Consider the following 23,605-nt stretch of genomic DNA (forward strand, 5'->3'; position numbering starts at 1 on the left):
TCTGACGGGTCCCATCTTTGTTCGCGGCGACCTCCCTTGAGTCCCTCTTTGTTCTCGGTGGCCCTCTGCCCGGTCCCACCATTGTTCTCGGTGCCCCCCGCCGAGTCCCTCCTCTCATGTTGCCCTGCAGTCTGGAATGGGCCAACATTCCCTCTTGAACATTTCAACTGAGCTGGGAGCCCAAGAGGTTTTGTACAGACCAAAGAGCACCACAATCCAGATGAACAAAGAATAATGTCTCCTGCACACCAGAGAATAAAGTTCTAGCCTGCCCAACTTATTTCTATTGCTCATGTCCACGGGTACTAGGAACATCCACGTAAATTTTCTCTGCACAAACTTCCATCTTAATGCTATCTTTTCTGAAATAGGATGACTAAACTGAACAGAATACATATGCGACCAATGTCATGTACAACTGTAACATATGTTACAATTCTACATTGAATTATCCGAATGATTAAAGTCAACGTGCCAAAAGCCACCTTCACCACTATCTACCCATGATGCCATTTTTTGGGAATTAAGTATTGTACTCGTGGATTCTCTCCGGGGCTTTTCCATTCAACGTGAAGGTCCTATTCTGCTTCAGCGTCACAACCTTACATGTCCAAACTTGCTAATCATACCTTGACATCCCTATCGAATTCATTTCTTCAGATGAGACAGCAGTGGGCCTAACATGGACCCCAAGTGACGCACTATTCACAGACCTCCAGTCCCAAAAGCAATCTTCCACCATCACTCTGCTTCCAGCCACGAAGCCAACTCGGTATCCTGTTGGGCACCTCCACGAGGACACAAACGATCTAACCTACCACAAGCAATCCTATAGGCTAAAATCTGTATAGACTATGTCTCTGGCTCTATTCCCAACATCTGTCTTTTGAAATACACATACTGTACATATTGTACATATTGTACACCTCGCCGGCACCCCAGGGAGGCTCAAGCCAGCGGCCTGGGGCCCGTACCCGGGGCTTGCGGAGCAGCAGCAGCCGGCGCTCCCCGCCCGTGGGGCTGCGGACCACCGCCCGGGAAGAACAGCCCCGGTCTCGACCGTCCCCCCAAGCCATGGGATCAGCCGCAGGACTGTCCCCGCCCCCACGATGTCTCCACTGTCTTGTGTGCATGCCACAAGTACAGTCGTCAAGTCGTTGGTTCCAGCGGCTTAGGGCTTGTCTGCCTAGCATCTCAAGCCAGGGTTCGGCTGATTGCATGAAGGAAACCACCAGAAGGTTCAACGGGCAGAAAGACGATCCCAGCAAAGCGTCGTGGATCGCAAACAGGGCAGAGTGAGATACGTAGGGCATTTCTGACCATCCACTGCATCCTGACCTGTCCCCAGCCTTCCCGACTATGTCTTGCTGCTGCAACCCGATAGGCCGGGACAAGAGAGTGAGGCCGGCGATCTGCGCAACTCCCCCTCACTTAAATCCAAGTCAAGCGCAAGTCATGACTTCAACCTCAGCCAGCATACCGCAGCTGGCGGGGATCCCAATGAGCGGTCGAAATAATAAGATTGAAAGTGAAGTCATGGTCATCTTCGAACCCGAAGGACAAACACCAACAAACACTGTACATCTTACCATTTTATGTCCTCTCACGTAACTGTCTCACCACATACACTAGGTTTACTAATCTATAGTTTATGCTTCTCGTGGATCCTCGTCTCGAGTTATCAGAATTTTCTTTGCAACACTTCTAAAGCATAACTACCTGCACCAAAACACCATCCTGGAAAGTTTCCAGTCAGGTTTCAGAGCCCACCACAGCACAGAGTCTACCTTGTTGAAGGTACACAACGACCAGCTTCTCGCCATCGACTCCGGCGACTGTGCAATCCTGCTCCTTCTCGACCTCAGCGCAGCGTTCGATACATTGGACCACACCATCCTTATTGACCGTCTCCGGTACGCGGTTGGCATTGATGGCACTGCCCTGAGCTGGTTCGCTTCGTACCTCAAAGATAGGAGTTTCGCCATCAACATAGGCAGTAACACGACTTTTTTTATCAGCTCTGCCACAGATTTCATTGACACTAATAGCTGTGTGTCCTGGGCAACATAAAATATATTTCACATAAATATATGATATTTAAAATCAATGGGAAGTTACACTTTCAATGATAGCAAACATAAATCATCTCATGCTTTAATGACAACTTTGGCTTCTGAGTTTACAATTTCTATTGCTCTTGAAGTGGCTACAAGAAGGTTGGTGGAAAGCTACTTCCTTTCAACGGATGCACCATGATGTTACTGTGCATTACCAACAGTTTAGTTGAGAGATAGAGTGTGTAAACAGGCCCTTCGGCCAACCAAGTCCATGCTGACCACCGATCAACCAAACACTAGTTCTATCCTACACACTGGAGACAATTTACAGAAGCCAATTAACCTTCAAACCTCCGTGTCCTGGACTAAGGTGACTCAGCGGCAGGCTGCACTATCTGGGCTTGAGCAACAGTTGTGTGGGCACATAACTGTGGGAGCAAAGTGCAAACACAGTCATTAAGCCACTAGTGGGTGCACAAAGTCTTTCATCCCAGAGAGTTCACTACTTTCTTGCTGTAATGAACCAGTGGTACTGCCCTGGAAGGAGACATGTGATGGCCGTGCAAGCCGAAATGTCAGATCATATTGCAGACTTCACTGTTTCCTGAGCAATTACAACATTTTGCAGGTCAGCTTAGTTATGTGATAATTATGAAATAAGAATTATTTAGAATTCAATTAATTGCATAATATAGAGAATAACAGTTATTAGCAATATTGTTTTCAGAATATAATGCTGTACAAGGTGCATTCAATTAAATGGTTCCCATGTGACTTTAAGTCTATTTTGAGCATTCACTGCAAAGAGCTATGACCGTAAACCAATTAAAAGGTTTTGATCTACGTACTATTTCCATTAACCTTAACAATTAATTTTACTTCAGTTCATGGTTCTGCAGTCACCAATAATACTTAAGATTTTATTTAACACTGATTTATTTTCAAACCCAAGCAGTGCCATGCAACCATACATCATGGAAACAGGCCCTTCAGCCCAACTTGTCCATGGCATTCTGGGTTAGACCCATATCTCACTAAAGCATCCCTATCCAAATATTCCATATGACTTTTAGTCATACTGTAATTGTACCCGCTTCAATAGCTTCCTCAGATGGCTCGTTCCCGATGCAGATGACCCTCTGAATGAAACGTTTGCTTCCGAGGTCCCTCTTAAATCTCTCCCCTCTCACCTTAAGCCGATGCCCTCTAGTTTTAGAATCCTCTAACCTGAGAATAGCACAAAAACAGCAGCAGATCACTAATCTCACCCACCAGTAAAATACTTGACAATTATAACCATGCAGCATTAAATGTTTGAGAAATCTTTATTAAAATATGGGAACAAACAATAAGCTTTCTCCCTAAAGAGAGGTCAGTAGGTTGCAATCCTTCATCCAAATGTGTTTTCGCTCAATTCACTTTTAGTTTTGCACAGTCACAAATCAAGTTTCATGTTTTATGACTGTAGGATCTGCTGTGTGGCTGCATGCTAAGGCAAATAACAGGTAGCATTATCAATAGAATGCCCTGTATTAAAAGCAATTAACTTCTTAATAATTTATTTAAAATATGCTTACATGCAGATAAATAAACTTCTCCACGCTATAGGACTTTGCACTCTTTGTCATTGATCTTTGTCAAGGAAGATCAATGGATTTATTGCCAATTTGGGGAATCACAGGAGTAGACAAGGTTGAAAATCAGCCATGATCTTGTTTAATGGCAGAGCAGGCATTAGAGGCAGATGGCCTTCTCTGCTCCTATTTATGTTCTTATGTGTTCATATATTTTCTAGCATAATAGTCCCTTTTTTGAGAACAAAATTTCTGAAATACAAGCAATGCATATTCCAATAAATAAATAAAAGGCAAAGTCAATCATTGAGAGAAGACTTTGCTTTGATTTAGTGCCTCTGATAATGCCAACATTAATGTCATCTGAATGACACACCAAAAAAGAACTTAGGTATTTGGTGAAAGAAAAAACAAAGTCCCAGAGTAACTCAGCGTGTCAGGCAGCATCTCAGGAGAAAATGGGTGGTTGACATTTAGCGCTGGGACCCTTATTCAGACTCAAGGATGGATGATATTTTGGGTCTGAAGAAGGGTCCTGACCCAAATCATCACCAATTCATGTTCTCCCAGGATGCTACCTGACCTGCTGAGTTACTCCAGCATTTTGCGTCTTTTCTTTTGTAAATGAGCATCTGCAGTTCCTAGTTATTAGGTGCCTGTGATGATCTTAGGATGTTTACAAGCCCTGTAAAGCCAATGAAATACTTTTGAGGTATAGTCATTGTTATAACGTGAGGAAATCTGAAAACTGACCATCTCTTGACCTCTGAAAATGTGAGGAAATCTGAAAATTGACCATCTCTCATGCCTAACAATAAACAACAGTCAAATAATCAGTTTGAATGATGGGTAAAGGATGAAGAATTGGATAAGGCACCTCCGTCCTTCTCCAAAAATTTAATCTTGTACAAATACCTAAATTGAAAATTCCATACAAAACTTGACACTCCTCCTGTGCTGCATTCCCTCAGCACTGCACTGACGCACCAACATATTGAGGGCCATTCTTCGTCACATGTGTGACCTCACATCGTCGCGTGTGACCTCACATGGTCACACACATGACCAGTCGTGCTTGACCTCTGACCCTAAACAAACATTGTCAGCATAACATATAAAAATTTCACTTGATAAACTTCGACATATATAAGTCATATATATAGTACAAAACAATATATCTGCAATGCTTTCAGAATTAGAAGAGATGTATTCCACAGATTTTCACATTTGTGGTCACACACATGACTAAGAATGGCCCGTATATGTTCAAGTCTCTGGAGTGAGACTCAATCTATGTTCAGTGACAAGAATGCAACTTTGCAATTATTATAGTAAGTATGATGTAATTTGTTTATCTATTCTCGACATTGGATGGAAAAGGAAATTTGTAATCATTTTAATGAAGAGCAGAGTTTAATGTGACAAAAGTACAGTGTTAACATTGCCGCTGGTACTGGATTGTGATTTGAAATACAAAAATTATTGACATGAAACCTTATCATCTTATCATGACTTTATTCACCAACCATAATCATTTACACATGGAATCTATAATTATTGGACAGGCCAAGACAGTCATTACTATTTGGCTAATTTATTGGTGTACTCAGGATCTGTATATAATCAAATTATGAAAATCGCTACATTCTAATTGCTCCAAGTACATAGTTCAGTCAAAAATTATGCTGCAAACAATTTGAAAAGCATATTTTTGATTTATAAACTCAAGTGGACTCAAGAGTGGAATAATTTTTCATAATTTCTCTCTTTTGACATGATTGTCAGGCTGTCGAACAACATTTCTGCGCTTGCAATGTGCAAAGAGCAGGTTTTTATATACTTCATGGTAAATCTGAACATTTAATTCTGCTTATTTTCAGCAGAAATGAGTCACAAAGCTGAAAATTCTCAGTAGCTCTATGACTCACCCCTAAATTGAGATACGTTTAACGTTTAAGATAGCTCTTTCAGTGAATGTTAATCATTTTTTCAACAAACTTTCTGCCTGTTATTTCTATTCTTTAAAGCATTTATTAAGATCTGGATTTCAACTATTATCTCAGACTTAGCCCAAATGACCATTTTTCTTTCCCAAGCCAAAGGTCTATTCACTGACTTTTACATCCATTAAGGCCGACACAATTAGGATTGATTCAATTCATACAAAGACAACTGCATATCTAATAGTAACAACAACTGGCTATGACCAATTATAATATTTACACCATCATCTGAGCAGAGAAATCATTTAATCAGAGATCAGAAGTTCAACCTATCTTCTGAGTTTAGATGGGTCAGAGCCGTACAACATAGGACAGATGCTTTACATTTTGCAGTGCTGCCGAGTAACTCAAAGACTCAAAGTAATGCAGCTCAGATTGAGACCCTTCAGCTCTGAGTCCACTCTGGCCATCAACCACTAACACTGGTCTGAAGAAGAGTCTCAACCTGAAACGTCACTCAATCCATCTCTCCAACCCATTCCTTCGCTCCCGAGATGTTGCCGCCGAGTTACTCCAGCATTTTGTGTCTACTAACCACTAACACTGCATTAATAGATTGATTGAAAGATACAGCATTGAAACCAGTCCCTTAGTCCCACCTAGTCCATGCTGAACATCGGTAAACCGTTCATACTAGTTCCGTTATTCCCCTTCTGCATACATTCCCTACACATAATTCACACAGGCCAATGTTCTTACAAACCCGCACATCTTTGGGATGTGTTACAAAATCAGAACACCTGGGGGAAACCCACGCAGTCGCAGGGAGAATGTGCAAACTCCACACAGACAACACACGAGGTCAGTATCGAAGCCGGGTCTCTGACACTGTGAGGCAGAGCTCTAATAAAAGTATCATTCATTCATTAATCAACTGTGCCATTGTGCTGCCCTTGAGCAATTGCGCATATTAATGACATTTTTATTATTATCAATTTCCCCCAGATTCTATTACCCGCTATGTACTCAGGGCAATTTACAGATGTCAATTAACTTACCAAACCACATACCTAAAATGAAATTTCAGTCAATTTTTAATGGAATGAAATTGGAGAAGACTACTAACTTTGCAATTGATGTTACATATGCATACATAAAATCAAGAAAACAGTCCTTTAATTTTTTTTTTAATAGACTTCACGTGATGATAAAAGTCCACTGGGAAGTTGCAAGAGAAATAATAGACGGAAGATAACATGCAGTTAAATTAAATACCCACCATCACCACCATTCAAATCACAATATTAACAGTTCAGTTCAAATTACATGTCATCATTATAATATACCATCTACTAACATTCATCATTAGGAAAGAATTGCTGATCTCTCTGAATTGCTGAACCAGTCTGAAGAAGGGTCTCGACCCGAAACGTTATCCATTCCTTCTCTCCAGAAATGCTGCCGCTGAGTTACTCCAGCATTTTGTATCAACATTCATCATGATATCCAGAACCAGTCCAAACTCATTTCACAAACATAAAAAAGTATGACTTACACTTGTATCTGCGTATATAATTAAACGACCAAGTGGACCCATTGGGCCATACCTCTACTGCATTGGTGCAGCACCCTCTTCTCCCCTCCCCTCTTCTCCCCTCCCCTCTCCTCCCTCCCCTTTCCCCCTCCCCACTCCATCCCCATCAACCCCCTTTATCCTCCCTCCCTCCTCCCCCCTCCTTCCCTAGGAGATAGTTTAAACTTTAAAATGTGAATAACTTAAAAAATATAACACCAATTTCAATGAAACTTCTTCCATTAGCACCAAAGGGGCAACGGTGAGTAAGGTGGGCCTAAAGTTGTCACGCTATCGTGTACCGTTTTGGCTGTAGTTCAGGAACAAACAACCAAACAAGAGTTTTAGTATATAGATAGATGTGCTGCATCTAGCCCAAAACCATAAGGCAACCACTTCCCATCACTCTGCAGCACAAAAAAACATTGATCAGATTAAGTGAACTTATTTACAACAGAATCTTCCAATATCTTTTTTTCTACAAAATATAAATAAATTAACAGTTGCTCATCTATGAAGAAACAACAAAATATTCAAATAAAATTTACATTCTTCATAAGTTCATAAATTGTAGGAGCAGAATTAGGCCATTCGGCCCTTCAATTCGACTTCGCTGATCTATCTTCCCCTCTCAACCTTATTCTCCTGCAATCTCCCCATAACCCCCGACACCCATACAAATCAGGAATCTATCAATCTCCATCTTAAAAATGTCCAATGACGGCCTCCACAGCCTTTTCTGCAGCAATAAATTCCACAAATACACCACCCTCTGACGAAAGAAATTCCTCCTCATTTCCTTTCTATCGGTGCCTTTTCTTGGGATGTAGAACATTAAACATCTCTTTTGTTACAAATTGAAACTGATACATTATATAATAATTCTAAACATTATTAATCTTATCCACTTACCTGCACAATCATAAAAATGCCTTGAACAAGTGTTACTGACAAAGCCCTCCCCCTCCCATAAATAACTTTGAGCTGGATTTGCAATCATTTTCAATGAGTAAATGAAAACTTCAATCGTATTGAACCTAGTCCTGAAAACTAGATTTTGTTCAGTTCATATTGTTCATGAATACATTTTATCTTAATAAGGTATTTATTTTAAAAGTGACCTCCCAAAGCCACTCCTGTGTTTGTTTAATTCATGGACTGTGGGCACCACTACAAGGACATATTTACCGGCAACTCAGAGATGCCCATATGAAGGAAGTGAAGACCACCTTTATGAACCACTGCAGACAACAAAAGCCATCCTACAGTGCTGTAAGAGAGGCAGATCATGATTTTGACTTGGTGATAAGCGAAAAATGTTAATCTATTATCCAATAACATGTTTTAACCATCGAGAACAGCATGAAGATGAGGGAACTCAGGAAAGTTGAAGGGGATGTCTTGGGGGATAGTCAGCATTACAGTAGAAGAGATGCTGGATGTTTTGAAGTTCAACAACGACAAGCCTGGTTCACAGCAGAACTCGGATAGCTCCACCGGTCAAAAGATGAGGCTTACAAGAGCAGGGATGCAGACCACTACAGGCAGGCAAAGTACAAGCTGAGAAGAGGAATCAGAGCTTCCAAGGAAAGGTACTCCGGGAAGCTGAGGAGCAAGTTCTCAGCTAATGACTCTTCCTCAGTTTGGAAGGGCTTGCAAGAAATCACCAGCTCCAAGAGGAAAGCCCCCCTCTCCTTGGACAATCATCAGCTGACCAATGACCTGAATGAGTTCGACTGCAGGTTTGAGAAACACAAACATAACCCTGGGGATCCCCCCCCCCCCCCAACCACATCATTACCACTTCACACCTACTCACACCCTGACTTCAGTCTGAAGAAGGGTCTCGACCCGTAACGTCACCCATTCCTTCTCTCCTGAGATGCTGCCTGACCTGCTGAGTTACTCCAGCATTTTGTGAATAAATACCTTCGATTTGTACCAGCATCTGCAGTTATTTTCTTATACACACCCTGACTCTGTTCTGTAAAGACTGAACCCTTCGCCACCCACTCCTGCCCAATCACCACTTCACACCTACTCACAGCCTGATTCCAGTCTGTAAAGACTGGCCCCTTCCCCCCCACCCCTCTGCAATCACCACTTCATAGCCTGACTCCAGTCTGCAAAGACTGGGCCCTCGTTCACCACCCACCCCCTCCTTGCTGCCCAACATCAGTCTGGCCATTTCTCCATCTCCAATAATAGAAATTGAGGAGCTGGAGAGCCTATTCAGGAGACAGAAAAACCGGAAATCTCCAGGACCAGACAATGTTTCCCCCTCTACCCTCAAGCTCTGTGCCGAACAACTGGCACCAGTCTACACAGACATTTTCAACGAGTCCCTGCAAACCTGCACTGTCCCTGCCTGCTTCAAAGTCTCCACTATTGTCCCTGTACCCAAAAAGACAAGGATCACTGGTCTTAATGACTACAGGCCTGTCGCACTGACCTCTGTAGTCATGAAGACCTTTGGCCCAGCTGAAAAACATCACAAACCCCCTGCTGGATCCTCTGCAGTTTGCATATGGGCCAATAGATCGGTGGATGATGCAGTCAATCTAGGCCTGCACTTCATCCTCCAGCACCTAGACCGCAAGGGGACCGATGCCAGGATTCTGTTTGTGGACTTTAGCTCTGCATTTAACACCATTGTGCCAGAGCTACTACACAACAAACTCTCCCAGTTGACTGTGCCTGAACCCCTCTGTCAGTGGATCATCAACTTCCTGACAGACAGGAAGCAGCATGTGAGGCTGGGAAAGCGCATCTCGGACCCGCAGACCCTCAGCATAGGAGCACCGCAAGGCTGCGTACTCTCCCCTCTCCTTTACTCTCTCTACACCAACGACTGCACCTCCACAGACTCCTCTGTCAAGCTTCTCAAGTTTGCGGATAACACAACCCTGATTGGACTGATCCAGGATGGGGAGGAATCTGCCTCCAGACGGGAAGTGACACAGCTGGTGTCTTGGTGCCTTCGTAACAACCTGGAGCTCAATGCTCTTCAGACAGTAGAACTGATTGTAGAATTTAGGAGAGCTCCCCATCCCCTCCCCCCACTCACCATCAACAACACCATAGTCACATCTGTGGAGTCATTTAAGTATCTTGGAGCCATCATCTCCAAGGACCTTAAATGGGGGGCCACCATCGACTCCACAGTCAAAAAGGCCCAACAGAGGATGTACTTCCTGCGGCAGTTGAGGAAACACAATCTGCCACAGGCAACGATGGTCCAATTCTATACTGCCATCGTAGAGTCCGTCCTCACCTTCTCCATCATGGTCTGGTTTGGCTCAGCCACCAAGCACGACATCTGGAGGCTGCAACAAATTGTTTGATCAGCTGAGAAGGTTGTTGGCTGCAACCTTCCCACCATTGACAAACTGTACACTGCAAGAGCCAGGAAGCGAGTAGGTAAGATCATCTCTGACCCCTCTCTCCCTGGCCACAAACTCTTCGAAGCACTTCCCTCTGGAAGGCGACTCCAGACTGTCAAAGCAGCCACAGCCAGACATAAAAACAGCTTTTTTTCCGCGAGTAGTAGCTCTACTCAATAACCAAAAGTCTGTAGCCTCTTTTTGCTCTGGCTTATTTCACTTGCATGTTTAAACTGCAATGTTGTATTTTTAATGTTTTTAATGTTTTATGCTTTATTCTTAATTGTTTACTGTATGTTCAGTTGTTACTTGCGAGCGGAGCACCAAGGCACATTCCTTGTATGTGTACATACTTGGCCAATAAATTTATTCATAGATATTGTAAATCTCCAAGGCCTGATCAGATGCATTGAAGAATACTGTGGGAGTCTAGGGAAGAAATTACAGGAATTTGGCTGAGATATATGCATCATTATTAGCAACAGTTGCCAGACGACTTGTGGGTAGCTCGTGATGCACCATTATTTAAGAAGGGGTGCAAAGAAAAACCTGGAAGCGATAACTCATAGGCCAACATCTGTCATAAGGAAATTACTGTAGGGGATTCTGCGGGATAAGATATACATGCATTTGGAAAGACAGTGGTTGATCACAGGGCATCCAAGGAGAGCTAGCAAATTGAACTAATTAAATACATGAGCAAAGAACAAAGTGCTGGAGGATATCAGCAGGCCAGGCAGCATTTGTGGAAGGAAATGAAGAGATGATCTTTTGGGTTAGGACCCTTCTTGGATTACAGGGGAGAAAGCTGGTAAAGAGAGGTGACCTCATCTGACCATTTCTCTCCACAGATGCTGCCTGGCCTGCTGAGTTCCTTCAGCACTCTGGTTTTTGATGGTAGGAAGCAGTGGGTGGTTCAGACTGGTGGCACATGATTGGTAGTGAGCCTCATGGATCGGTCTTGGGCCCATTGTTGTTTGTCATCTCTCAATTATTTGGATGAGAACGTACAAGGCATGGTTAGTAAATTTGCAGATGACACTAAAATAGGTGGCACTGAGAGAGTGATAAAGATTATTAATAATTATAGCAGGATCTTAATCAGCTGGGTACTTAGGTTTGAGGATTAGCAAATGGAGTTCACTTCAGGCAGCAAATGTGAGGTGTTGCATTTTGGAAGGTCAAACCAGGGTAGGACTTTCATAGTGAACAAAAGGGTCCTGGGGAGTGTTGTAGAAAAGGGAGTCGTAGAAGTACAAGTACGTAGTTCCCTGAAAGTGGTGTCGAGGTAGATAGAAAAGCTTTGGCAAGCTGGCCTTCAACAGTCAGGGCACTGGGTATAAAAATTGTGATGTTTTGTTGCAGTTGAACAATACGTAGGTGAGGCCACACTTGGATTAATGTGTTCAGTTTTGTCAACCTGCAATAGACAAGATGGCATTAAGTTGGAAAGAGTGCGCAAAAGATTTACAAGAATGTTGCCGACTCGAGGGACTGAGTTATTGGGAGAGATTGGGCAGGCTGGGGTTTTATTCGTTTGAGCATAGGAGACCGAGGGGTGATGTTTTAGAGGTGTATAAAATCACGAGGGGCTTTGATATGGGTGAATGCAGTCTTTCTCTGCAGGTTTGGATATCAATAATTAGAGGCCATTGATTTAAGGTGAGAGTGGAAAGATATAATAGGAACCCGAGGGGGCAATTTTTCACGCAGAAAATAGTGGGTAAATGTAACGATATGCCAGAAGAAGTGGTTGAGGCAGGTAAAATAACATTTAAAATACATCTGGACAGGTAAATTGATAGGAAGGATTTAGAGGGATATGTGGGTCAACCTCAAATGGGACTAGTTCAAATGGACATCTTGGGTGGCTGGAATAAATTGGGGGAAATGGCTTGTTTCCATGCTGTATGATTGTGACTGTATCAACATTTAAGAATATTGAGTTGAGAAAAATATTGATAATGTTTAATCAATGAGAAGAATGCAGGATTACTGGTATTATAGTATGAATTTATAAACAGGTTTGCCAACCATTCCTGATAAGTCTGGAGCATCTAGGAGAAAAATCACAGTGTCAACTAATTTATATTTAAATTTTCATTGAACATTTTTGTGGGAAATGAATTTGTTGACATTCTATCTCCAAAAGTCATAAGAAGGCAAGGTGTTACAAGAATGAACATGTCCAAGGTCCAATGATAGATTCAATTAAAGTGGGTGAAGTTGTTTGAAATAGGTGACAGTGATGAGACCATATCTAACCAGAATTTGCGACCCTACTGACATGATGAAGCAATACATTGTGCCAATGTCCAATGGGAAGGGGAGGAGATGTGCATTAGGTATAACGCGTTAGCACCAGTTGGAAATGCTTCATCTAAAAAGCACCAACAAATAAATGTTTTCCTTGATATGATCAAGATGGTTAAATAAGCCATTGATTAATGGCCATTTCTGTAACATAGAACTAAATTCTGCTCTCTTGAGCACATCATTTGACTTATCACATTTACAGAGAAGATCTGGTGATACATAATATTAAGGACTGCAAAGAATAATGAGGAAGTTAGGTCAAGGATATTGCATATAATAGTTAAAAGATGTGATAAACCACATATTGTCTTAATCTTTCATAACTTTCCTACCTTTACAATATTCCAACCTAGCAATACTTTTTGAACGTGCACTTTATACAAAACATATGGTATGTAAACTCATAGTAGCCTGTGTCAATAAGCATGCTTTCACATAACTAATGTGATTTTAGGAAAAGGTCAGCTGACAAACATGCTTTCAGTGGTTAAAGTGAATTAACTAATTTAATTTACTGCATCATGTCCGTTAAATTGAATACCGACAAAACAATTAGCATAAAGCAAATTATATTAAACCATAACGTAAATCTGTATGCGTCCTACTATGGAAAGAGTTAAAGCACTAACTGACCTTAAAGTGGCTTAGGATAAATTTGGATTTTGAGATCAAAGCAGTAGCAAAATAAATGATAATAATCTTAGAAGTAAACCAGTTCTGTTATTGCACGACTATTAACAGTATGCGCTTAAGCTAAATCTGCATTTGCTTTGTTTTACGTGCAAGTCATTTGTTGATACTTGTACCAAATGTACAAGAAATGCAGCTGTGCTGTCTAAATTCATCATGGAAAAAGACTGCTAGGCATGATTCCAGAACAGTTTTATCCAAACTTCATGGGCAGATATTACCATGCCTATTAAATTACTGAAACAATACTTGACCTTATTTGGGCAGGAACTGAGACCTATTACTCCTCAAAAATATATGTAATTAATCAAGACTGAGATATTAAAACATGAGTGGAAAAAATTACCATTGAAGTGCAGAACTCGAGATTAGAATCTTGAGGTGGAATGGAAACAAAACCTTTGTAGGCAAAATCCCTAAAATGAGAAGAAATAATAAATTAAAATTGTTGATTATACATCAGCAGCAAATGTAACATTGACAAAATCAACAAAGCAACCATTAAACTTGTTAACAGTTTAGTATGATTTAGTAAATAACTGCAGATTCAATAGTATTAATGACAAATAATTGAACTCTTTATTGGTAAAAACTTTTATTTTGGACAAATCTGAGAAGTTTGTCATGGTGAAACATGCCAAAACACTGGCTTAGACTTTGATCTCAGAATTGAAGTGATTGAAAGATACAGCAAGGAAACAGGCCCTTTGGCCCAATGAGTCCACACCAACGATCAATCACCCATTTGCACTTGTTCTATGTTACTGCACTTTCCCATCCACTCCCTACGCATTAGGGGCAATTTACAGAGCCCAATTAACCTACAAACACACACATCTTTGGGATGTGCTTGGAAACCGGAACACCTGAGGAACCCACACCATCAGAGGGGGGGACGTACAAACTCCACAGTCACAGCACCCAAGGTGATAATCAAACCCGGGTCTCTGGTGCAGTAGCTCCACCAGCTACGCCATTGTGCTGCCCACAGGCTATCTTGTATTTACCTTCCTGTTTAGGTACTCGTGTTATTCGCGACCACTAATTAACAATGGGTACCCAGTTTATGCATATGTCAAGGAGTGTCCATATATATTCGGAAACAAGTTTGCAATTCTACCATGCCACTTTGATGACCTTGTGTTAATCAATGACATCAATTTAACAATGAGGAATGCTTCCATCACCTGCCATGTTCAATAAAATCTACTACTGTGAAAAGGTAAGAATTAATGGGTGCACCTTGCTTTTCAGTTTAAGTTTAAGAATAAGGGGTAGGCCATTTAGAACTGAGATGAGGAAAAACTTTTTCAGTCAGAGAGTTGTGAATCTGTGGAATTCTCTGCCTCAGAAGGCAGTAGAGGCCAATTCTCTGAATGCATTCAAGAGAGAGCTGGATAGAGCTCTTAAGGATAGTGGAGTCAGGGGGTATGGGGAGAAGGCAGGAACGGGGTACTGATTGAGAATGATCAGCCATGATCACATTGAATGGCGGTGCTGGTTCGAAGGGCTGAATGGCCTCCTCCTGCACCTATTGTCTATTGTCAAATACCTATTGCTTACAATTATTTGTAATACTGCACATTTTCTAGTCAAACATAGCTGCTGGAATATGAACATGCTCTAAATTGGATAGTACAGTTGCATCATTTCAATAGTTTATCATAGTTTATCAGATATAAGAATCTGAAACAGCACAATGTTGAAGCAAGTGCTTGAACAATAGTTTCAATTGCCTATCTGTGTCATCAACCTCAATGCAAAATAGACTTCCCAACACAGAAGCATGCTTTCAAACTACCTCCCAAGCGACGATCTTCTAGGTGTAGTGAGACTAATCAACGCATATCAAATTCACTTGCAACAAGGTCAATGAAAGCGAAGTAAGGATACTACTTAGCTCAAAAACCCAATGAGATTCCTCCCTGTAGAAGCAAGGAATTGCCTATGCTTGGCTTACCAAGCATAGACACAAAATGCTGAAGTAACTCGGCAGGTCAGGCAGTATCCCTGGAGAATGTGGATAGGTGACATTTCGGGTCGGGACCCTTCTTCAGGCTGATTGAAGGGGTGTGGGAATAGAAAGCTAGAAGGGTAGAGGGGCAGGACAAAGCATAGCTGGTCATTGGTGAACACAGGCGAGGGGGGCTTTTGATAGGCAGATAGTCGGACAGCGGCCATTCCTCCTTGTTTCCATATGATTTATCTTCTATTTTACGATAGCATTAAGGGCAAGACACTTGGCCGTGCACAAATACTAGAATTCAGAATAATGTGAACATGAGCAATTTCAAACAGCATTGTTAGAGTTATGCCAGTGCCCAAGGTCCAACGGGACTTACTAACTACTTCAACTTTGTTCAAGTTAGAATATTTAAACTTAAGTTTATTATGTTTTCCAGTTACAAAATTACCAAAATACAAAATAATATTTATATTTTGACCTGAAATTTTAAACTTCTATAATAGAGGCATAGATCGTACAACACAGAAACAACCTTGGAACCAACTTGTCCATGCTGAATAAGATGCCCCATCTACGCCAGTCCCACATGCCCACATTTGGTCTATATCCCTCTAAACCTTTCCTAACCATGTACTTGTCCAAATGTCTATAATATCTAATAAGCAGATTATTTTTTTAATTTTTGGGAGCATCAGCGTTATCAAAAAATGTTCATTACATCTGAAGTTTTTAAATGGAATGAACAATAAAACTTGAAATGGTTTAAACCTTAACAATGGGCAAATGGTTAACATACTTATCTGAAATTGTTTCTCTCCATTTCAAGCAAAGCATTCATCAATTTTAAACAAATTGCCTACACTAACAAACAATGAGTTAATGCTATCATGTAATCTCAGGTCTGCATTCGTCCGCATTGAGACTGAGCAAGAGCACAACTTGTAAACATTAAAAGCAATGGAGACAATAACAGTGCAGGGTATGTGGATAGCAAAATTAAAACCAACATGATAGTCAAAATGGTAATGCATGTTCACAGCATTCTCTGCTTTTATCATTCCATCCACTAGAATTCTGTGGCTTTTTGTTATAAAGGTACAATGGTACTTTTTAATCCAGATATCTTTATGGAGTCACTGACCTTGGCTCTACTCAGTCTGGAGATATGCCTCACCAGAGCATTTTCTATGGTTAAAATGCACAGCTTATCCTGAATTGTTCTAATCTGAAGTTTTTAAAATAAAGCAAAAGGAAAGTGATTTTGGTCACAAATTATGTGACCATTGACTAAATAAAGGATAGGATGCACTGGTCACTTATTCCAGAAATAAACGGATCCAAGAACGAATTCATTTATTTGTATCTGCAAAAAGAGTCGATTCAAACATGTGTAAACCTAAAGGGCAATAATGTGAAGTAGACCACAAAAATACTAATAGGATAATATTGGAAACTAGTTACAATATAGAGTACAAGTTGGATGGACAATCAGGCTACTGATTGTCATATTTCTGGGATGTGTTTACAACAATAAGAAACTATGTTCATATTACTCTTTTAAAATAGAAAAACATTTCAAAGCACTTAACAAGAGCATTAATCAAACAAAGTTGAAAACGCAGCAAGGAGAGGCAATAGAATTTCCAGTGATAAAAATCTATATCAGGATGGCAGATTTCAAGGAATAGGGAGGTGGAAAAAATTTAAGGAGCTGAATTCTAGGTAATGTAGGCAGCTGAATGAAGGGACATAAAAAGTTTAATTTGGTGAGGCCACTATTTATTTCTCATCTCTAATTGCCTTTAGAGTTGCAGTGAACCCTGGTTGGCCTGCTGGAAACTCTCTCACAATGCTACTCTGTAGAGAGCTCTGGGATTTCAACACACCAGCATGGAAGGACTGAATATTGAGTGATCTGCAGCACAACTTGCAGGTGGCGATGCTCCTCTGCGTTCTACTTTTGTCCGAGCTGGTAGAAACTATAATGGAAAAAAAAATGGTGGTGCCTTGAAGATGCCTTGAAGAAGGTGGGGCTGGACAAGATCGGCAGGAGTCAAATTATGGATGCATTTGAAAACAAAGATGAATTTAACGGCATTAATTACAGTATATATTGACAAATATACAGTATATACAGAGTCACTACATAAAAACATAAAACATTTCACGACTTCCCTTAAATGACAGCATGTAACAATTCATGAAACTCCTGCAGAAGATAACATCAATTTAATTTTAAAAATTAAAATATGTATTCATGATCTAAATGTTCATGGTAATTAATTAACATGAACATTTAATTAAAATAATATTTCTCTAACAATGAAGCTTTTCACTGTAAATGGGTTCAACTTCAGTAAATTCATAGCCATTATTATTCAAAAGAAGAGGATGAAAGCCCATGACAAAACAAAATGTGCATGTTTTATAAGCCATGACGCAAATAATTTTTATATCGCAGCGATATAACCAAATGCAAAGAAATCAACATCAACAAATATTTTTTTTAATTCAGGCTCTGAAAATTAAATAAATTTCAGTTTAATAACTGCTAATCCAGATATTCAGTGGGTAGGAAACTAGCAAAACAAAATATAGACAATAGACAATAGGTGCAGGAGGAGGCCATTCGGCCCTTCGAGCCAGCACCGCCATTCAATGTGATCATGGCTGATCATTCTCAATCAGTGCCCCGTTCCTGCCTTCTCCCCATACCCCCTGACTCCGCTATCCTTAAGAGCTCTATCCAGCTCTCTCTTGAATGCATTCAGAGAATTGGCCTCCACTGCCTTCTGAGGCAGAGAATTCCACAGATTCACAACTCTCTGACTGAAAAGGTTTTTCCTCATCTCAGTTCTAAATGGCCTGCCCCTTATTCTTAAACTGTGGCCCCTTGTTCTGGACACCCCCAACATTGGGAACATGTTTCCTGCCTCTAACGTATAGACACGAAAAAATATATCGACTGGGACTTTCTTCATACAAGATGCTTAGACTTGGAGGAATTCATTAGGTGCATCCGAGGCAGTTTCTTGAAACAGTATGTGGATAGTCCAATTAGCGGAAGGACCATTCTGGACCTACTTGAATAGTGAAAGGCCTGGGTCGAGTAGATGTGGAGAGGATGTTTCCACGAGTGGGAGAGTCTAGGAACAGAGGTCGTGGCCTAAGAATAAAAGGATGTTCCTTTAGAAAGGAGATGAGGAGGATTTTTTTTCGTCAGAGGGTGGAATTCATTGCCACAGAAGGCTGTGGAGAACAAGACGATAGATATATTTAAGGCGGAAATTCATAGATTTTTGATTAGGGGTGTTAGCAGTCATGGAGAGAAAGCAGGAGAATGGGGTTGAGCGGGAAAGATAGGTCACCCTTGATTAAATGACAAAGTAGACTTGATGGGCTGAATGGCCTGATTCTGCTCTAATAACTTATGGACCTACATTTGGGAAATGAGCCTCGCCAGGTGACTAGCATTTCAGGTTTTAAGATAGTTATGAATAGGGATAAGTCTGGACCTTGGGGATAAGTACTAAATTGGGGTCGGGCAAATTACTATTCGGTAGGAGCTAGGGAGAGTAAAATGGGAGAAGGAGTTGGGCAAGTCCATACTTGACAATGTGGGAGTTATTTAAAGGCCAGTTGATCAAAGATCAGGAATGGCATTTTCCATTAAGGAGGAGCAACAAAGATGTCAAGGGTAAGGGGAACCTTGGATGATAAACGAGGTTGTAAATTTGGTCAAAAAGAGAAAGTCCATAGAAGATGAAATCAGTCAAGATTGTTGAGGAATAAAAAAAGCAGGAAAGAACACGAGGGGAATTAGGGGAGCAGAAGAGGCCACGAAATGTCATTGGCAAGTCAGATTAAAGAGAATCACAAGGTAGGACCACATGTTCAAAAGATAATTTATGCTGGGAGTCAGCGAATGGAGGCAAGGTACTAACCAAAGAGAAGGACAGGGAAGATAGTGAGATGCAATGGCATTTTGAGATCAAGAAGATGGTTGTTCAGTCTCTGGAAGTGCATTAAGGTGGATCAGTCTCCAGGGCCTGATGAGATCTGTCCCACATTATTGAGAGCTAAGAGAGAAGATTGCTGGGGCCTTGACAAAGATTTATGTATTCTCTCAAGCCATAGTCTCCTGGACTGTAGACAATGTTGTTCATTTGTTTAAGAAGAGTAACAGAGATAACCCAGGAAGCTCTTCGCAATTGAGCCCCCCCCCCGTCAGTACCAAAGAAGCTGCTGCACTTGGAGGTCAAATGTGCGGGAAAGTCAAGTCAAGTCAAGTCAATTTTATTTGTATAGCACATTTAAAAACAACCCACGTTGACCAAAGTGCTGTACATCTGATTAGGTACTAAGGAAAAAAATGAAACATACAGTAGCACGCAAACAGTTCACAGCGCCTCCTCAATGAGCCTCAAACGCTAGGGAGTAGAAATAGGTTTTGAGCCTGGACTTAAAGGAGTCGATGGAGGGGGCAGTTCTGATGGGGAGAGGGATGCTGTTCCACAGTCTAGGAGCTGCAACCGCAAAAGCGCGGTCACCCCTGAGCTTAAGCCTAGACCGCGGGATAGTGAGTAGCCCCAAGTCGGCCGACCTGAGGGACCTGGAGTTAGAGAGGGGGGTTAGAAGATTTTTGATGTAGGGGGGGGAATGTCCATTTAGGGCTTTATACGTGAATAGGAGGAGCTTGAAGTTGATTCTGTACCGTACAGGGAGCCAGTGGAGAGAGGCCAGAATCGGGGTGATGTGGTCCCTTTTACGGGTACCCGTCAGGAGTCTCGCTGCGGCGTTTTGGACCAGTTGCAGGCGGGACAGGGAAGATTGGCTGATCCCAGTGTATAGGGAGTTGCAGTAGTCTAGGCGGGAGGAAATGAAAGCGTGAATGATTTTTTCTGTGTCGTCGAATTGGAGGAAAGGTTTGATTTTAGCTATGGTTCGAAGTTGGAAGAAGCTGGCTTTTACCACAGCGTTGACTTGCTTATCAAATTTTAATGCAGAGTCAAATATCATGCCGAGGTTTTTGACATGCGGTTTGACTAGGCAGGATAGACTTCCAAGACTGCCTGTTATCGATTTGATGGATTCGGGGGGGCCGAATAGGATGACCTCAGACTTGCTCTCATTTAATTGGAGGAAGTTCTGTGCCATGCCATACAGTTCAGAGAAGGACCCTTCATAGCATTGATGTAGAGGGAGATCTTGGCCTCCCAATCCAGAGCTCCCTAAAAGCGTAGGCATCTGGTAGGCTTGCCTCCATCAGTCAATGTACTGAGTATAAGAGGAAGGATGTCATATTGCAGCTTTATAAAACTTTGGATCATCTGCCTTTGGAGTATTGGGTGCTGTTCTGGTTGCCCCATTACAGGAAGGATGTGGAGAGGGTGGAGAAGATGTTTACCAGGGTACTGCCTGGATTGGAAGGTATTAGCTATAAAGAAAAGAGGGACAAATATTGTGTCCGGTGCATAGGAAGCAGAGGGGAGGCGACAACATTTTTTTAAATTAAGAAAAGCATAGATAAGGTAAACAGTCAGAACCTTACTCTCAGTATCAAATATAAAAAGCCATTGCTTTAAAGTGAGGCAGGGAAAGTTTGAAGATGAGCAGGGGAAGTTTTTTTTTTTTTTAAGAATGGTAGGTGCCTGGAATATACTGCCAAGGGTGGTAGTGGTAAAATATATGATAGCATGATTTCAATGGCTTTTGCACAGTCAAATGAATATGCATGGCATGGAGGGATATGGAACGCACGCAGGAAGAAGGAATTTGTTTACATTGGCAATATATAGTATAAGAAAATAACTGCAGATGCTAGCACCTCATATTTCGCCTGGGCAGTTTGCAGCCCAGTGGTATGAACGTCGACTTCTCCAACTTTAGATAGTCCCTCTGTCCCTCCCTTCCCCTCCTCCTTCCCAGATCTCCCTCTATCTTCCTGTCTCCACCTATATCCTTCCTTTGTCCCGCCCCCCTGACATCAGTCTGAAGAAGGGTCTCGACCCGAAACGTCACCCATTCCTTCTCTCCCGAGATGCTGCCTGACCTGCTGAGTTACTCCAGCATTTTGTGAATACATTGGCAATATGTTCAACACAGACATTTAGGGCCTGTCTTGCGTTGTACTGTTCTGCATGAATAATATGATGGTACAAGAGACTGCAGATGCTGGAATCTTGAGCAAAAAGTAAAGTGTTGGAGGAAATCAGTGAGTCAGACAGGATTTGTGGGTGAGGGGGGAGAACCCAAAGCATCACTAATTTCCCACCACAGATGCTGCATGACCTGTTGGGTTCCTCCAGCACTTTGTTTTTTGAAAAGAATATCAGTTTGCTTATTTCGGCACACATTCCTCCTATTTTAGATTTTAATAAATCCGATGACTACCTTCGTTATAATTCCAAAGTTCCAGCAACTAGAGGACCTCTCCGGTCTCTGAGAATAGCCCTTTCATCTCCTGAAACAAAACCTTATGTTTTTTTGCAGCAATATTTCCTCTTCAATTTTAACAATGTTTTGTTTCCTCCCATACATATGAAAGCATGCTGGGTATGCAATTAAATTAGAAGACTTCATCCCACTATACTGTTAGCATAATTGCTGTTTTCATGCATCATAGGTTTTAATGTAGGAAGATTTTTGTTTGTGGTCAGGGTTTTGTGGCTGTCAGCCTTTTTAAAGCTTATTAACTTTCTAGGTTGGCAATAATCTATATTTACAACAAAGTTAGAACTGAGACAAGGCAGACCAACACATCAGTTTTCTGTGCAGATTAATCTATGTTTCCTTTACTTAATTTTCGATAAGGCTTTTGTCCTACCCTCAAGCAACTGAGAACTTAAAAGATGAAATACCTGGGGAAATTCATGTTTTTTGAGGCACAAATTTGTCACTTCCATGTAAAAAAAAACAGATTAGTTTTAAATACAAGGTCTCATCAAATCTGATGAAAAGCTGCAGTTGATATTTTCTCAAATCCACAGAACTAAAGTCATCTGCTTCGAAGTTATCAAGCCATAAAAAAGGCTTCTTTGCTCATGAACTCTTAAATCCAATTACTACAATCATCCTACACAAACAGAATAATTTTAGTGCTCAGCAAGTTCAAATTGGGTTGAAGAAACATCCTTCAGCACTGTTACATTTTGAAGCAGGCATCTACGATATTCTCTTCGTCTCCATTACGAATGTGCAGTGTTGGTAACAGAATATGTCCCAAACAAACAATTTCTTAGATACGTTAACATTTTGGGTTGCCAATAATTGTTTCCACCAGTGAAGACCATAAGACACAGGAGCAGAATTAGGTCATTCAGCCCATCTAGTCTATTCCACCATTCAATCATGTATGATCTATTTCCTCCCTCAGCCCCATTCTCCTGCCTACTCTACATATTCTTTGACGCCCTTCCCAATCAAGAACCTATCGATCTCTACTTTAAAAATAAACAATGTCTTGGCCTGCACGGGATTCTGTGGTAATGAATTCACCACCCTCTGGCTAAAGAATGGCTCATCTCCATTCTAAAAATAATTAGATATCAAATCCTTTTATTCTGAGGCTGTGCCCTCTGGTCCCAGACTCTCCCACTACTGGAACCATCCTTTCCACATCCACTCCATCTGGGCCTTCCGTTATCCAGCAGGTTTCAATGTGATTCTCTCTTATCCTGCTAAACTCCAGCGAGTTCAGGCCCAGAGCCTTCAAACGCTCCACGTACATGAATCCAATCATCCCTGCGATCATTCTCGTAAATCTCCTCTGGACCCTCTCCAAAGATAGCACATCCTTCCTCAGATATGGGGCTCAAAACTGCTCACAATGCAGTAAACCCTTGTTTCTACAGACCTCTTTAAAGCGGATTTTGATTATAGTGGACAGACCTACCGACCTCCACCGCCAGGCTGGGCAGGCCACCCCTGTCCCGCAACGCCTTCTCTTGGGATTCAGTACCAACCTGATTTTCCCCACTCTACTTGCATATTGAAATCCTCCACGATCACTGTAACATTTTCTCTCAAAATGCTGGAGTAACTCAGCAGGTCAAGCAGCATCTCAGGAGAGATGGAATGGGTGACGTTTCGGGTCGAGACCCT

The 23,605-nt window shown here is 41.5% G+C and overlaps 1 protein-coding gene across 2 annotated transcripts in view; it reads right to left on the minus strand.

Moving 5' to 3' along the window:
- atp2b2 (ATPase plasma membrane Ca2+ transporting 2) overlaps positions 1–23,605 on the minus strand; it is a 1,022,617-nt gene that overhangs the window by 860,985 nt on the left and 138,027 nt on the right. The window contains exon 2 of one of the 2 annotated variants that reach the window (XM_078414003.1): positions 13,883–13,952. The exons of the other annotated variant lie outside the window; for it this stretch is intronic. The gene's annotated coding sequence lies outside the window, so the exon portion shown is untranslated. The remainder of the gene's footprint in view (positions 1–13,882; positions 13,953–23,605) is intronic. 2 annotated transcript variants of the gene reach the window in all.

This window comes from Rhinoraja longicauda, chromosome 17, assembly GCF_053455715.1.
Source record: "Rhinoraja longicauda isolate Sanriku21f chromosome 17, sRhiLon1.1, whole genome shotgun sequence".
NCBI classification, from domain to species: domain Eukaryota; kingdom Metazoa; phylum Chordata; class Chondrichthyes; order Rajiformes; family Arhynchobatidae; genus Rhinoraja; species Rhinoraja longicauda.